A 15,283-nucleotide genomic window follows, 5' to 3' on the forward strand; every position below is an offset into this window, starting at 1 on the left:
ATTACTTTTTAAACGTTATTAGAAATATGAACTATAATTTCCAGACATATGTAATTCACACCTGTACAAGTGTGCTGCGCAGTAATGAACGCAACCTGTAGCAGTAGCCAGATGGCCGGTACGGTGTTCGAGGAAGCATAGGGAATAATATATTAAAGAACCAGTTGTCTTAAAATATTTTTTTTACCGACGTTGCTAGCTCTTGGTCCATAATATCAACGATTGCTTGGCTACAACAGTAAAGATTGGACGTATTCCAGTGAAATGTACCTTATATTATTCTGTCGAATAGGATTGTCAACTAATGTGTAGTAATGATTTAAAAATATCTGAAAGAAACTATTTATTATTGAATATCTATAAGTAAAGAACCTCATTAGGCTAAGGCTACACGGCCGATAATTTACAGCGCCGTAAGAGCAGTAAACCTGACGAGGCATTGGTTGACTAACTCCTATTTCATCTACAATTGGTAGAGGAGTTAGTCAACCAATGGGTTTACTGCTCTTACGGCACCGTAAATTATCCCCTTTCGCTTAGCCATCATTTTACTATACTTCTAATTTATTACAATTAATTATTGCTTTGACTAAGTTTATAATAAACTGTATGTTTTATTCAAATGAAATAATCTCATTGAGAAAAATATGGCATATTTTGGAAATTTCTTATTTTTTTTTTTAAATAAATTCTGGTCAATCAAATCGATTATTGCGAAGAATGAACAATTATTTAAGTTTTTATGCGGAGAAAAGTGCGCAAGAATAATGCTTAATGTTAAGTAGATAAGGTTATTTTACTCGAAACTTAAACGCTAATTTAAATTGCTTAACAAGACTTTTTATCTGAAACAAGTGCATGGTCAGTAACGAGTATTCCCCCTTTAGCTCTTATTACTAGTTTTATCCTTCTCGGCATGCTTACAAGTAAATTTTCGATATATCCTCCTTGGGGAATTTCATTCCATTCATCCTGAGCAGCAAGCTCAGCTCAGCAAGTATTTGGAACGGGATTTCTTTGTCGTATGAGGCGTTTTAGCTGATCACACATGTGCATTGGATTTAAATCCGAGCTAAATGGTGACCAATCCAATTTTCGAATTTGGACCTCGTAAAGATAATTACTCACTATGGCAGAGGCATGTGATCGAGCAGTATCGTGCATTTAAATGAATCTGTCATATCCAATGTAACCAACACATGGCAAAACATGATCTTGCATGATGTTTTGAACGCAAGCGCAGTGCCGGATTTACCACTAGGCCGCGGCCTAGGGCCGCAAGCAAAAGGGGGCCCAGCGTTTTGTAAAAAAAAACTTTTGTGGTAAAAAAATTTTACTAATTGAATTGAAATCAGTAAACAATTTTTCAAATAAGAGAATGGCTATTCTACTAAACACGGGGTACGGTGTGATAATGTCTTTTCAACTCGGCTTTTTTTAATTTTTTGTTGTCATCTGTACTTTTCCCTCCGAATGAAACAAATGGTATTTAATTTTAACAATTAACTACAATACTAATTATTTATAATATAATCATTTTAGCAATATTAATAATTTTACAAATAACTGCTGTTTGCTAACATTTTGAATTATATATTTTCTATCTTCTTCTTAAGGTGTCTTCTCCATTACTTAAGGTTGGCTATAACTACAGCAAATTATTCTCTATCTTGAGCGGTTCTTAGTATCGAATGTGTGTCCATGCCTGTCCAGTCTCTCACGTTCTTCAGCCAGGAGCATTTTCTTCTTCCTGAGCCTCTTCTTCCTTCCACTTTCCTTTCCATTATGAGTCGTAAAAAGTTGTATCTTTCTCCTATGTAAATTATTTCCTAGATAACTCGTTTTTCTGTTTTTTACAATATTTAGGAATTCTCTCTCAGTTCCATTCTTCTCAGCACCTCGTTGTTGGTCACGTGATCCGTTCAAGAGATCTTCAGCATCCTTCGAAAAACCAACATCTCAAAGGCTTCTATAAATATAGAATTTTTTCTATAAATTTTCTGTTTCGAAATTTCTATAAATATAGAAATTGTTAGAGCTGTTTTGGGGTTTTAGTCAAATTTGCAAACTAAGATTATTTAATTAGTAAATACATTTCAATCTATTTATGTACGTATTGTGGTAAGGGTTTTATACCGATTGAAGACAATTGTTTGGAGGAGGAGCGGAGCGACGACTCCAATTATTGTCTGAGATCGGTTACCCTTAACGTTCGCCATGCTTATAACGTTTTTTGCACGATTGATACCATTATAAATTATAAAATTAAACATTTTCGTCATATTGACTAGTTTCATTCATTTTATCAAGATAGATACTTTGGTTGTTAGGTAGTAACTAGGGTGCATAACAACAATGGAGAATTGAGTTTTTATTTAGTTGTCAATAATTTTAAGTACAATTTTGATTATTATAAATTAAAATATGAGCGAAAGTGAATTTGAAGAAATTGAACGGGCTTGGGAAGAAGGGTGTTCCGCAATTATTCCCGAAAAATCTAACATCCGTTATCAAAATACCTACCAAAGTTTTAAAAAATGGTGCGAAGGCAAGAATTTAAGAATCGAAGAAAAGACTCTATTGGCATATTTCGTTCAAAGACATGCAGTTGAAAGCTCCTGGAAGCCTCTGGGCAGAATATTCAATGATTAAATCCACCGTTTTTCTTTATGATGGCATTGATATTTCTAAGTTTTCAACTTTGATCGCGTATTTGAAGAGAAAAAATGTTGGCTATAGGCCTAAGAAGTTTCAATATTAATAAATAATTCGTTAGTTTTCTTTATTCTTTCAAAAAATAAATTAAAATTAAGAGATTTTTTAACTCGACGGTAAGTGAATTACTTACCGTCGAGTTGGAGTACTTACCGTCGAGTTGGAGTACTTACCGTCGAGTTGGATTACTTACCGTCGAGTTGCTAGTAAATGTCACCTACTGACGTAAAATCTGTCACGGTAAACAGTCAAAAATGATCAATCGTGCAAAAAAGGATATTAATCCGAGTTAAATCCTGTAGAACAGTTGTTTAATGTTAATAAGCGGTACCGTACGGTAAATTAATAATAGCAGAATCAGAGTAGGTGAAAATATATAGCCGCGAGCTTTATGATAAAAAAGATTTGTCTGTAACGATTACAGAGTAGAACTGGTTCAGCTCACAGTTCTTTAATTATTCGGTTAGTACTGTTGCTAATTTATAAAATCATTGGGCATCACACAATCACTTTATATCGCCATATCAATGCACACACTGTGTCATGTTTATGAAACAGTGTGTATGTTTTTATTCGGAGATATTTATATGAACAATGCGAAAGTACTGATTTCTGTCCTGTTCTTAATAATTTTAATGTAACATCAACTAAAAAAATCTGTCAAGGTTATAGATAAAACAACAACTAACATCGTAACCTTTTTCTTATCACAAATTCATTCTTTTCTGAAAAGGTATACAAACCAGTTTCGTGGTTTTAGATGCATTGTATTCGTTTGAATACTTTACATTACGAATCATAATTTCGTCAAATTTGATACCATTATTCTTCTTCTTATTGCGCCGTCTTCTTTCGAAGATTTGCGATCCACATCTCAATAGTAGCGTTGGAAACTATACAGCACCAAAGATTTCTACTAATGAGCGGTCAAACCATCTCAGATCCTTCAGCCATGGGTTCTAGCATTCTCCTGCTGATATTTTGCTCTTCAGTTCACATCTTTCACCTCTTAATCCCATAAAATTTTCAGAGCTGCACAAGATCGAAACGAGTATGCCAGGCATATAAGGCATCTTCTTCTTGTAGTGACTACCATCATGGCAATGTGTACTTTGCACACTGCTGCTTTAGAAATCTTTGTGGTTGTTGTGTTGAACCACGTACGTAAATTTTTCAGCAAGGAAATCCTTTGCCTTCCTGGTACTCGTTTTTCTTCTACTTTTCCATGCAAGATTAGTTGCAGCAGCCCATATTTTTCGCTGTTTCTCATGATGTGACCGAGGTATTCGATTTTTGCTGTTTTTATTGTGGTTAACAGCTCTGTTTCTTTTCGCATTCTCAGCAAAACGCCCTGATTAGTAACGTGGTCGGTATAAGATATCTTCAGGATTCGATGATAAAGCTACATTTAGGGAGCCTCAATTTTCTTGCAGGTGGCGTCTGTGAGAGTCCATGACTCAATTCCGTACAACATATAGTATAGGAAAGATATAACATCGGAGTAACCCGATTTTTATGGGTATTGATAAATCATGACATTTAAAAAACTTAGTCATTTTTTGAAGTGCAGATCTTGCTGTCTCTATCCTACATTTGATTTATAGAGAATGAATTTTGAGTACTGGAAAGTAAAATTTTGTTGAAAATTTTACCTAGATATTAAGTAAGTGGATGTAGAATGAATAATGTAGATTCTCCCATGTCTACTATTTGTCGGTCTGTATGCTTTGCAAATTGTAGAAGGCTCAGATTAAGGGTAGTAACAAAAAATTTGCTTTCTGACCGAAGAAATCTATAGTACTTCTGTTCTTTAAACGCCGTCTACACTCTGGTCGAAGTCGATCGAAGTTCAACAAGTACGATAGTGTAGACGGCCACTTCTTGCAACCTTGCCTCGTTTCGTTCTATTTCCATTCTCTGTCGGTCTGGCGCGTCCGAGTCAAAGGGATCTTTGTCGGTATCGCACTTCCTCGCGAAGTAGAACGAGTGTGTAGAGAGGGGTCTAGGACGTTTCATCGCCGCCGTTTCGATGCCGCCAGTTCATCGCCGGCCGATTCATCGCCAACTCTTCGTTGCTACTACTACTTACGGAACACCTTGGGGAGCGTTCAAGTATTACGTAACGCGATTTTTGAAGATTTTTAACCCCCCCTACGTAACGCACTCTTATGGGAGTTTAACTATTGCGCAACGCAATTTTTGAAGATTTTTGACCCCCCCCCCCCCCCTACCTGCGTTACGTAATACTTGAACGGTCCCTTGTATATTAAAAAAAATCATGTACAACGCATATTTAAAAAAAATGCAAATTATGTATTTAAATAAAAATTATGAAGTAGATACACCACTGGTGTATTGAACACTACATAAATTTGAACATATAATATATTTCTACAAAGGTCATTTAACACAACAAATTTAGTACTATCTAGTATAAAATTTAGGGGAAGTAGAACAGTAAATATAATAATATTTTTTATCTATTTATTTGTCATAAGTTTTGAACTGAATTTAACGTCGTGTCGTGTCATCTCCCATAATACAAAATCAACTGACTAACTGGCGATGAAACGGCCAGCGATAAAACGGACGACGATGAAATGGACTGGCGATGAACCGGCGGCATCGAAACGGCGCGGCGATGAAACGTCCCATTCCGTGTAGAGAGGCACTTCGAACTTAGGTCAACTTTGGCGAAGTAACTTCGCCGAGAGTGTGGAGCTCCCATTAGATTTCTCATTGTATGTTATAGATTTCTTTGATTTGCAATTGGATAATATCACTTTCATAAGTAACATTGGATATTCGGGAAAATCAGTAGAAGAAGGAGTAATTCATTAATATGTACCAAATATAGAAATATTACCATTTTTAACTTGAAAATACGTAGGCTTTGACATCAGTATCAAGTATATCATTAATTTTTGTTTGTTAAGCTAATGTATTCATGAAACTTTACGTATTTTTATAACATTGTGTCTGCTGTGTCACGTAAGAAATACACCCACGCATAAAATTACTTTATATGTCTAATAAATTTGTTTTATTGAAAATACAGATTAACAAAAAGACGGGGAAGTAGACAAATAGATTCAGACAAAGGTCAGTCTAAGATCCGATATAAGAACGACCTTCACCTATATGTTTAATGGATAAAAATTATTTGATAGATAATTTAATATGTAAAAAATTATAAAAAACAAGTGGTACCCTATATAGTTTTGTCCTGACTATCCCTCGTAAGGCGGTGCATAGATTCTTACGTAAACAACGGTGCGGGGTGCATTTGCACCCCATCCGTATATCCATTTTTTTTTATATGTGAACGTCGGGAAAATTGATTTGAAAGATAATTAGGACTTTTATTATACTATAAAATATAATTTTACAAAGTACTCATTTCTTCTTCAAAAAAATTATTATCGCTGCAAGACAAACACATGAAATTTTTCACAGAGTGAGCAACAAAAAGTTTTTACACATAATACAGTTATGTCGGGACTTCGTTCTTTTTCTCTAATATAAGTAACACCGACCTTGTCCCCTGCTCTGTTAGCTCCAGGTGAAACATCAGAAACGTCAAATTCAGGATATGAAATTTTCATCATTTTTGGCACCTTACAGTCATTTTTCCAAAAAAGCACGTAAGCGCAGAGTTTTAAATGCCGTAATGGATGGAATGCGTTTAAAATTGAATTTAATGCGAATAAAAAAATGGACAAAAATCAAAAAAATTTATTGAAAAAGATAGGTGAGAAAAACGAGATCTGGGGTGCACCTGCACCCCGCACCGCCTTACGAGGGCTATAATAGGGAACTTGCACATTTTTTTTATTACATAATAATGTTCAGTTTTGTTTAAAAATGAGATTTCCAAAATTCCACGCTTCAAAAACTCATAATAACTTAGAAGTACAAATTTAAAATCTTCTGTGATTTAAAATAGTTCAAACGACCCGTGACGTCACATAGTTGAACTTTATGGTTATATTTATATTTATGGTTATATTTACGCATATTCTTCTTCTTTAGTTTATTAGCCTCCACCTACTTGGGTATTTGGCCAGCTCATCATGGCGGAATAAGGGAAAAATTTATATTCTAATGACATTTATCATATGTCATTGTAATAATATATACCAGTTTGTTGAGATTGGAGTTTGATACAGTTTTTGAAGGAAAGGAAAGAAGGTTTGTAAAAGTACAAATTTTCTATGTTCTTAAAATAGTTCAAACGATCAAACGTATTTTCTACTGACGTTTATAATTTCTAATTTAAAATTATATACAGTTTTGTTTACTTTGTTGGTGCAGAATGTAAACACACAACCATGTGACGTCACGACGCGTGTTGGGCTAGGCTAGCTGCAATAATTTGAATTTAGAATCGTCTTTAGGAGCCAAACGGAACACAAAAACAATTTTTTTATCTTTGATACATGTTTTAAATTATGTTCTGTCGTGATTTATAACATTTTGTTCGAATTTAAAATTGTATTCAAGTTCCCTAATTAATAATAAAAAAGTGACGTTTTATAAATTCTACTAAAGTTTTTTCGGCCCGGGCAAATATTATTTTAGATTTTTTGGATCACCCGAAACAAAACAGTTCTTTTGTATTTTTCTCTTAACTTTTAACTACACGCGCTGGCGTACTTTGTACGCCAGATATAAGAATTCTACTGGAAATATATTTAAAAATTTAATTTTTGACCTTGCTTGTTTTTCTAACCTGTCACTGGAATGTGCTTTACAATTTGGTTTTAGTTTCGTTATAATCGGCGTTCTGGAAAGATCGTAATTTACCTTTTATTATTTGTCGTTTCCGGTGGTGGACAATATACCCCAGGATTATATTACTATAAGTCGTAATATAAGTACATATTTTAATTGTTTTTTAGTCATTATGGCAAAAAATATATTTTTCTTTTGTAAACAATACTGTTTCTCCTGTAAAAAATCACATTTAAAAAATTTTTTTATTAGTAATTTTATTTATCATGGAATCCAGTTATTCCATGATTCCAGTTATAAATCCCAATTGGCTTACTGAAAAGGAACTCACAAGTATTCACTGATGCCAAATAAGGTTTATAACAAACAACTAAGTGTATTTTTTCAAAAAAAAATTAAACAAATCCGCTGTTTTTAAGTGTATTTTCTTGTGGCGTACAAAGTACGCCACGCGTGTAGTTATGGTATAACTTGATGCGCGGGTAGTTAAAGGTTAAGTTGATTGTTTTTGAGCTATAAACAATTTAAAAGCAAAAAAACGAAAAATGACGATTTTCAAGGCTCAATAACATAAGTAAAAAATATCATTTTTGAAATTACAAAGTACCTAAATTCAAGTTCAGACCTTATTCTATCAGTTCTTGATAAGTATTTTTTGCTTACTTCATTTTAAAACATTGTTTTTAGTTGTTAATGCAGCCTTCCGCTCGCCTTTCCATAAGAAACCATCCTCATTAACAATTAAAAAAATATATCGCACACCTAGATCTAAAGAGAGTTAAGTCAAAAAAGCACTTTTTTCAAAAAACACGAAAAACTGTTTTCGGTGTCCATGTTTACTGCGGGAGTGTTTTGTTTTTATGGTTTGCTTTATTTATACACCAGAGTATTATGCTGAAGTACTTTAATGTTTAATTCACGTTTTAAGGCTAAAAATCGATATTTTTGAATAATTTCCCTTTGGCTTATTAATATATTTATATTTGTTATACTAACTTGAGTTGAGCCTGTGTTGGTGAATTAAGTTTGTAGTTGCCTGTCTTTTAAAGAGACATTGTTCATTTAGTTAGAACGAAGTGAATTTTGGTTGGATGATGATTATTGTTTTCTTCGAATATGCTGTTTTTATCGCTTTATTGCTCAAATCAAGAGTTTATTTAAAAAATGCCTTGCATATTTGTATTTTAGATCCATTAATCTCAAAGTAAAAGGGATTGTTGAGAGCTCTAAAATTGTGTGTATGTACTTATTACTTAAGTACCGATATTTAGACTTTATTTGTTACGAGTGGCGTACTAAGAATTCTTTTTGCTTTCCAAGATCGCCGAGTGCCCAATATTCATCAGTCATGTTGTCTTGACATCTTGTCCACTTTATCTTTGCATTTTGGGCGACATTTGTCTCCACAGGGTGGTCCAACCATTCTTGCTAGAATTAGTGTTTTAGATTTTGACAGGGTAGTTTATCTATCTCAATCTCAGTAGCAGTTTCAGGAAACATAACACCTTCTGGGCCAACTTTGTCACTATCATCTTCGGTATCCGATGCACTGGAGCTGCTGCTGGATCAAGTTACCGATAATGATGAAGGTACGACCTTAGGTGGGTGCGCATTTTTGTTTAACAATTAGGGTCTTTATCTTAGTTGTCAATATCACTTTCATCGCTCCAAATAAGTGAAATATAATAGTCCGGGGCTGCTGAATAGGAGTGATATTTTATTTATACTGTTCTTCTACCAAACTTACTAATAATCGCCGGCGATTCATTGTTTTCCTGAAATATACAATGTTTATTTTAATAACTTACAGAGTCATGTGCCACAAATCAATTTAACAAGCCCACAAAAAACATTTTTAATCTTTTGGTTTATGTTGTAAAGATAAATTTGTCAGAAACCATCTAAAGGGATCCAACTTGAAAAATTGGCAGTAAAAGAGGAACCAATATTGTTAATGGTAAGATAAACATTAAACTGTACTACGACCTACAAACTCGAATCGTCAATAACGAAATAAGTTTAATTTTGATAAGATTTTACAGAAAAAAGGAAGTATCAAATATGACTCAGCAAAACAGACACATCTACAATATCGAAAATGTTTCAAGAGTAGGGTAACAACTAAAAATAAAAATAAAATCTATACTTACCTTGCCAGCGATACAGGTTTAACTCAAATTGTTGTATCCTTGTAATTAGCACTAACCATTTAAAAGGTGACAACTCAAAATAATACTGCTTCAAATTTCAACTAAACAGGTACAACTCAAAATAACTATACCTTTTACAGAGGACACTTGCACTCCGCTTGTAATTCTGATTGCATCTAGCATTGTTCCTATTTATGTGCGGTAGGATCTGGCTCGCTCGTTCAACAAAAGAGACTCTAGGTGCCATCTAGCGTTGAATTTTACACATATTTTTAAATCTCTTTTATTGATCGATAGGTATCCGTACAGGGAATTAAATGGTGAGCTTAACTCAATTTCACATATTTTTGACTTAACTCTCTTTAGATCTAGTTGTGCGATATTTTAACTAGAAAACGGTCAACTTAAACATTTATTACAAAAACCCTTTTTTGTTTCTATGATCCAAAAAATCTAAAATAATATCTGCCTGGACCAAAAAAATTTTAGTAGAATTTATAAAAAAGTCATTTTTTCATTATTAATTAATTATAGTCTGATCGGACAAAATTATATCGCTCACCTTTTGTTTTTTATAATTATTCTACTAAATTACATATCAAATAATTTTTATCCTTTAGACAGATCGGTGCAGATCGATCTTATATCGGATCTTCTACTACATATTTCAAAATGATCTTTCTATAAAAATAGTTCTCCGGATTAACAAAAGCAATATTTATATTAATATTTATTAAACGTTAAGATTAATGGATATCTCGTGACTAGTTTTGCGTTGGGTATGGGTATGTATGAATGCTAAATTCGTCATAAAAGCAACGATGCATGCTTTCCACACATTGTTTACTCTTGTAGGCAGAGAGAGCATTCATAGAAGCAATGACCGACCTTCAATATCTGCTAGATGATCTCAGTCTTGCAAGAAAAATGTCAGAACACGAAAACCACGATTATAGGACAAAATTTTGTTTTGTCCAATACAAAAAATATATACCTATAAGTAGTGATGTAAAATTACCGGGAAGATTCAAACGCCGGAAAGTTCCCGGAAACTTTCCGGGAATATTGGAAACTTTCGGAAACTTATGGAAATATTGAATTTTTTCTTGTATTATTGTATGTTAGTGTGTATTTTATGTTGTATGTCTATTGTATGCTAGTTCTGTAAAAATGTTTTCTTTTTGTCAATAAACTTGGGATAATTGGTTAATATTTTGTCTATACACTGCTTAGTTAATATATGCTCTTTACCAGTGATGCTTTGTCCTGTTAAAAGAATCAAGTAAGTTTGCAGCATAGTGCATAGGCTTCACTGCCATTTTTTTCTTTTTTTTCTAATTTGGATATAAGCATTCCTTTTCCTCGGGCTTACTGATTGGAAGTAATGAAATATTCTCGGTAAAAATATTTGCTATGTCCTTAAATGCCTCGACAACCTGGAATATTTTACATATATTGCCTTCCAATAAAGTAATCCATTTTACAGTTATTATTGGTGTTAGCACAACTTCTACTGTTTGCAACTATTCAAAATATTTCATCATCCAGACAGTTTTATTTAAAATTCCATGAAAATTTTAAATTTTCACCCCTATGACCATAAGCATTTGTAAAGCACTTTCAAACACAGTAAGGCTATTTTACAATTAAGGATTGAACCCGATCTAGTTTTTACAGGAAGTTTTAATGATATAACTTTATTGTAGTTTTGAAGCTAGATTGTATTAAATCGGGCAAGATATATGTGGGAATTAGTTACCTTTTAAACAATTTCCTTATAACATACCTCAATACTTTTTAAGAGTAGGTCGTAGGTTCATCAACTCAGACACCAGCAAATTTAATGTATGAGAAACACAGGAATATACTTCAATAAAATTATGTTTGTTTTTTATCGATCATTTTGCCTTTAGACACCGCTGTAAATCGCAGCAATTTATCGATATCAATCGAGTTGTTTCAATTTATCGTTGAGTGTAAACTGTACATTGCAGCGATTTATCGGAATTGGGGGATTGGAGTTGGTATCGGATTGCATCAATTTATTGTAACGATCGAGTTGTTTCAGTTTATAAGGCAGCGTTTAGACACAGCTATAAATCCGTGCAATTTATCGATATCAATCGAGTTGTTTCAATTTATCGTTGTGTGTAAACGGTACATCGCAGCGATTTATCGGGATTAGAATTGGATTGGAGTTGGTCTATCGGATTGCATAAATTTATTGTAACGATAGAGTTGTTTCAGTTTATAATCAATCGCGACAATACTTCGTAGCGTCTAAACAGCTTTAAAAAAATCAATAAATCGTAGCAATTTATCGTCACAATAAATTGAACGCATGTATCGCGGCGTCTAAACGCCCTTAAAGTTAATAACAGATTGGTTTCTTATATTTGACCGGCCATCACACTGAATGCCTAATGTAAAATGCTTTATATTTTTAAATGTTCTCGGAAATATTATGGAAAGTTCTCGGAAACATTTTCGAAAGTTCTCGGAAATATTCTCGAGAATTTTCCATTGAAAGTTTCCGGGAATATTCGCGGTCAGGAGAATATTTCCATTTTTTATAGGCGAATATTCTCGGAAACTTTCCAATGTTCGCGAATATTCGCTTGGAAATATTCTCGACTCACATCACTACCTATAAGTAAACAATAATTAGGATATGAAATCAAACGACGCAAGCAGTTTGAATACTTCTGTTGTCTTCTAAATAAGACTTCGAGAGTTTTTAACCAATCACAGATATTTTATTTGCTGCAAAAATATTGGCCCATACATTAAGCCAGATTTGTCGCCCATCTTGACACATACGATTTTTTGAATACCTATATAAAAAATGTAGATACATATTAAAAATTACATAGATTAAAAAATGTAGATACATATGTATTTCGAAAAATGCTAATCATCTCGTGGACAGAATGCTGAATGGATGGAATATATTTTCAAATAATGGGAATCTTTAGAAAGCTTATAAACATTGGCTCGTATGAATAAAAATGAGCATGTAGTTTATACTCCAAATGGTGGAGTACATACTCCACGTGGTAAGAATAAAAATCAGAAGATACTCGGCTTGAGTAGGTAGATACTATTACATATGTACAAGCCGAGTACTTCTGATTTTTATTCTTACCACTCAAAGGAAAATTGAGGGAAAATGTACTCCAATATTTGGAGTATAAACTACGTGCTCATTTTTATTCATACGAGCCATTATTAAAATACGTAAAATAGGTGATAGGAAATAGGAGTAGAGGTCGACTGAGGGAGGGTCAAGACTGTAGGCTTGGTTGGTTTAATTATTGGAAGTGAATGGCTGGGTATTCTGTGATAGAAAAATTGGTGAAGGGCTGAAAGGAAAAATATACAAGAGTGTGGCGAGGCCTGCGTTGGTATAAGGTGGTGAAATGTGGCCTGTAAAGAGGATTCAGGAAATAGAGATGGTAGTAACTGAAATAAAAATGTTTCTGTGGATGTTGGATAAGACTAGAAGGGACAAGATCAGGAACGAAGTCATTATAGTCTGGGCTGATTATCGGAGAATAGGCCATTTTTGGGAAAACTTATTTACCAGCAATAAAATTGCTGGAATCGAATCTTATTATTGTATATATTAATAATATAGGTATGCAAAGTCCGCAGATAGTGTGCTACTTTTTTTATAAACAAAATGGCGCCCGAAAATCGTGTTTTTTTTTCAATTTTTGCTTTATAACTCCAAAGATTCTAACTTTACACCAAAAACACTCAAATAAAAATTCACCGCAAATAAATTCTGCATGGAGACGTGTTTTTTCCGATTTACTTCGACGAAAACTTTCTCCGGAAAAAGCGGGTTTTTCCAACAAAATCTTTAATTTTCAACTAAACTTTTAGATAAGTAATTGTTAATCAATAATTAAATAACTTGGTAATGTAAAAGCCCTTTTCGTATAGATTATAATTCCGAAGCCGATGGAAACTGAATGAACAGTTTAGCAACAATTGAATTGTTAATTAAAAATTTACGGTCGCTATAATAACGACAATAATTATGATGCATAAGAACAACTATGATTTTTTCATAAAAAGGCACTATACCTATCTAATGTACTTTACAGAATTGATATTGGACTATTTAAGCGGCCTCAGGAATATTTTAAAATTATAAATAATTTTTTGGCTTATAAACAAATAGAATATCTCGGAAAATATTAAACTAAATTAAATTGGAAAAACGGTATTCGAAAAGCAGCGACAGGACGCTTCTTTTAAAAGAAAAAACGTTTAATTATGATGAGTAGTTCCTGAGATACAACCGGTCAAAGTTCACCGGAATTTACGGCAAAGAAATAAACAATAGGATAATAATTTTCAAACCATCACCTTTTTATTTTTGTCCTCTTTCTCCACACCAATTTTTATATCCTTAAAATGCTCATAACATATATTATTATAATAAAAACTATCGATAATACGTGTGAAAATTGCCAAAAATAGCAAAATTCCAATCAAAAATTAGGTTGGAGAAAATGTAACCCTCAAAGTTCAAAATCGGTATACGTTAAAAAAAATGCATTTTCTCGGCTTTCCATGGAGCAATTTCCTTCATTCTTTTTTTGTTCCCAAGTAACTCGAGTAGATCCATCGAACTAACGCATTATTAAATGTCAAACTTGCTTTTGGTTTGTTATAATAAATTAATTTATTTATTATAACACAAAATTTTAATTTGTTTAAATAAAAATTGTTTAAAGAATTATTCAGCTTTCAAATGAGAATATTTATGTTTTTAACTTTAAAAGGTACACTTGTAGTAAGTTTATCTAAAAAAAGCCTACAACTGAAAAAAATATGTAGTTTTCTGTTCTTATAAATAAATTAATCTATTATAACAAAACAAAAGCAAGTTTGACATTTAATAATGCGTTAGTTATATGGCTCTACTCGAGTTACTTGGGAACAAAAAAAGAATGAAGGAAATTTCTCCATGGGAAGCCGAGAAAATGCATTTTTTTAACGTATACCGATTTTGAACTTTGAGGGTTACATTTTCTCCAACCTAATTTTTGATTGGAATTTTGCTGTTTTTGGCAATTTTCACACGTATTATCGATAGTTTTTATTATAATAATATATGTTATGAGTATTTTAAAGATATGAAAATTGGTGTGAAGAAAGAGGACAAAAATAAAAAGGTGATGGTTTGAAAATTATGATCCTATTGTTTATATTTTTGCCGTAAATTCCGGTCAACTTTGACCGGTTGTATCTCAGGAACCACTCATCATATTTAAACGTTTTTTCTTTTAAAAGAAGCGTCCTGCCGCTATTTTTCGAATACCGCTTTCACAATTTAATTTAGTTTAATATTTTCCGAGATATTCTATTTGTTTATAAGCCAAAAAATTGTTTATAATTTTAAAATATTCCTGAGGCCGCTTAAATATACCAAATTCAATTCTGTAAAGTACATTAGATAAGTATAGTGTCTTTTTATGAAAAAGTCATAGTTATTCTTATGCACCATAATTATTGTCGTTATTATAGCGACCGTAAATTTTTAATTAACAATTCAATTGTTGCTAAACTGTTCATTCAACTTCCATCGGCTTCTGGAATTATAATCTATACGAAAAGGGCTTTTACATTGCCAAGATATTTAATTACTGATTAACAATTACTTATCTAAA

At 32.8% G+C, this 15,283-nt stretch overlaps 1 protein-coding gene and 1 long non-coding RNA gene across 6 annotated transcripts in view; both read left to right on the forward strand.

The window, feature by feature from the left end:
* LOC126884820 (ankyrin repeat domain-containing protein 17-like) overlaps positions 1–15,283 on the forward strand; it is a 247,095-nt gene that overhangs the window by 41,581 nt on the left and 190,231 nt on the right. The window lies entirely within an intron of this gene.
* LOC126884824 (uncharacterized) overlaps positions 1–15,283 on the forward strand; it is a 67,352-nt gene that overhangs the window by 38,267 nt on the left and 13,802 nt on the right. The gene's annotated exons all lie outside the window — the stretch shown is intronic.

This window comes from Diabrotica virgifera, chromosome 5 (assembly GCF_917563875.1).
Source record: "Diabrotica virgifera virgifera chromosome 5, PGI_DIABVI_V3a".
Classification (NCBI taxonomy): domain Eukaryota; kingdom Metazoa; phylum Arthropoda; class Insecta; order Coleoptera; family Chrysomelidae; genus Diabrotica; species Diabrotica virgifera.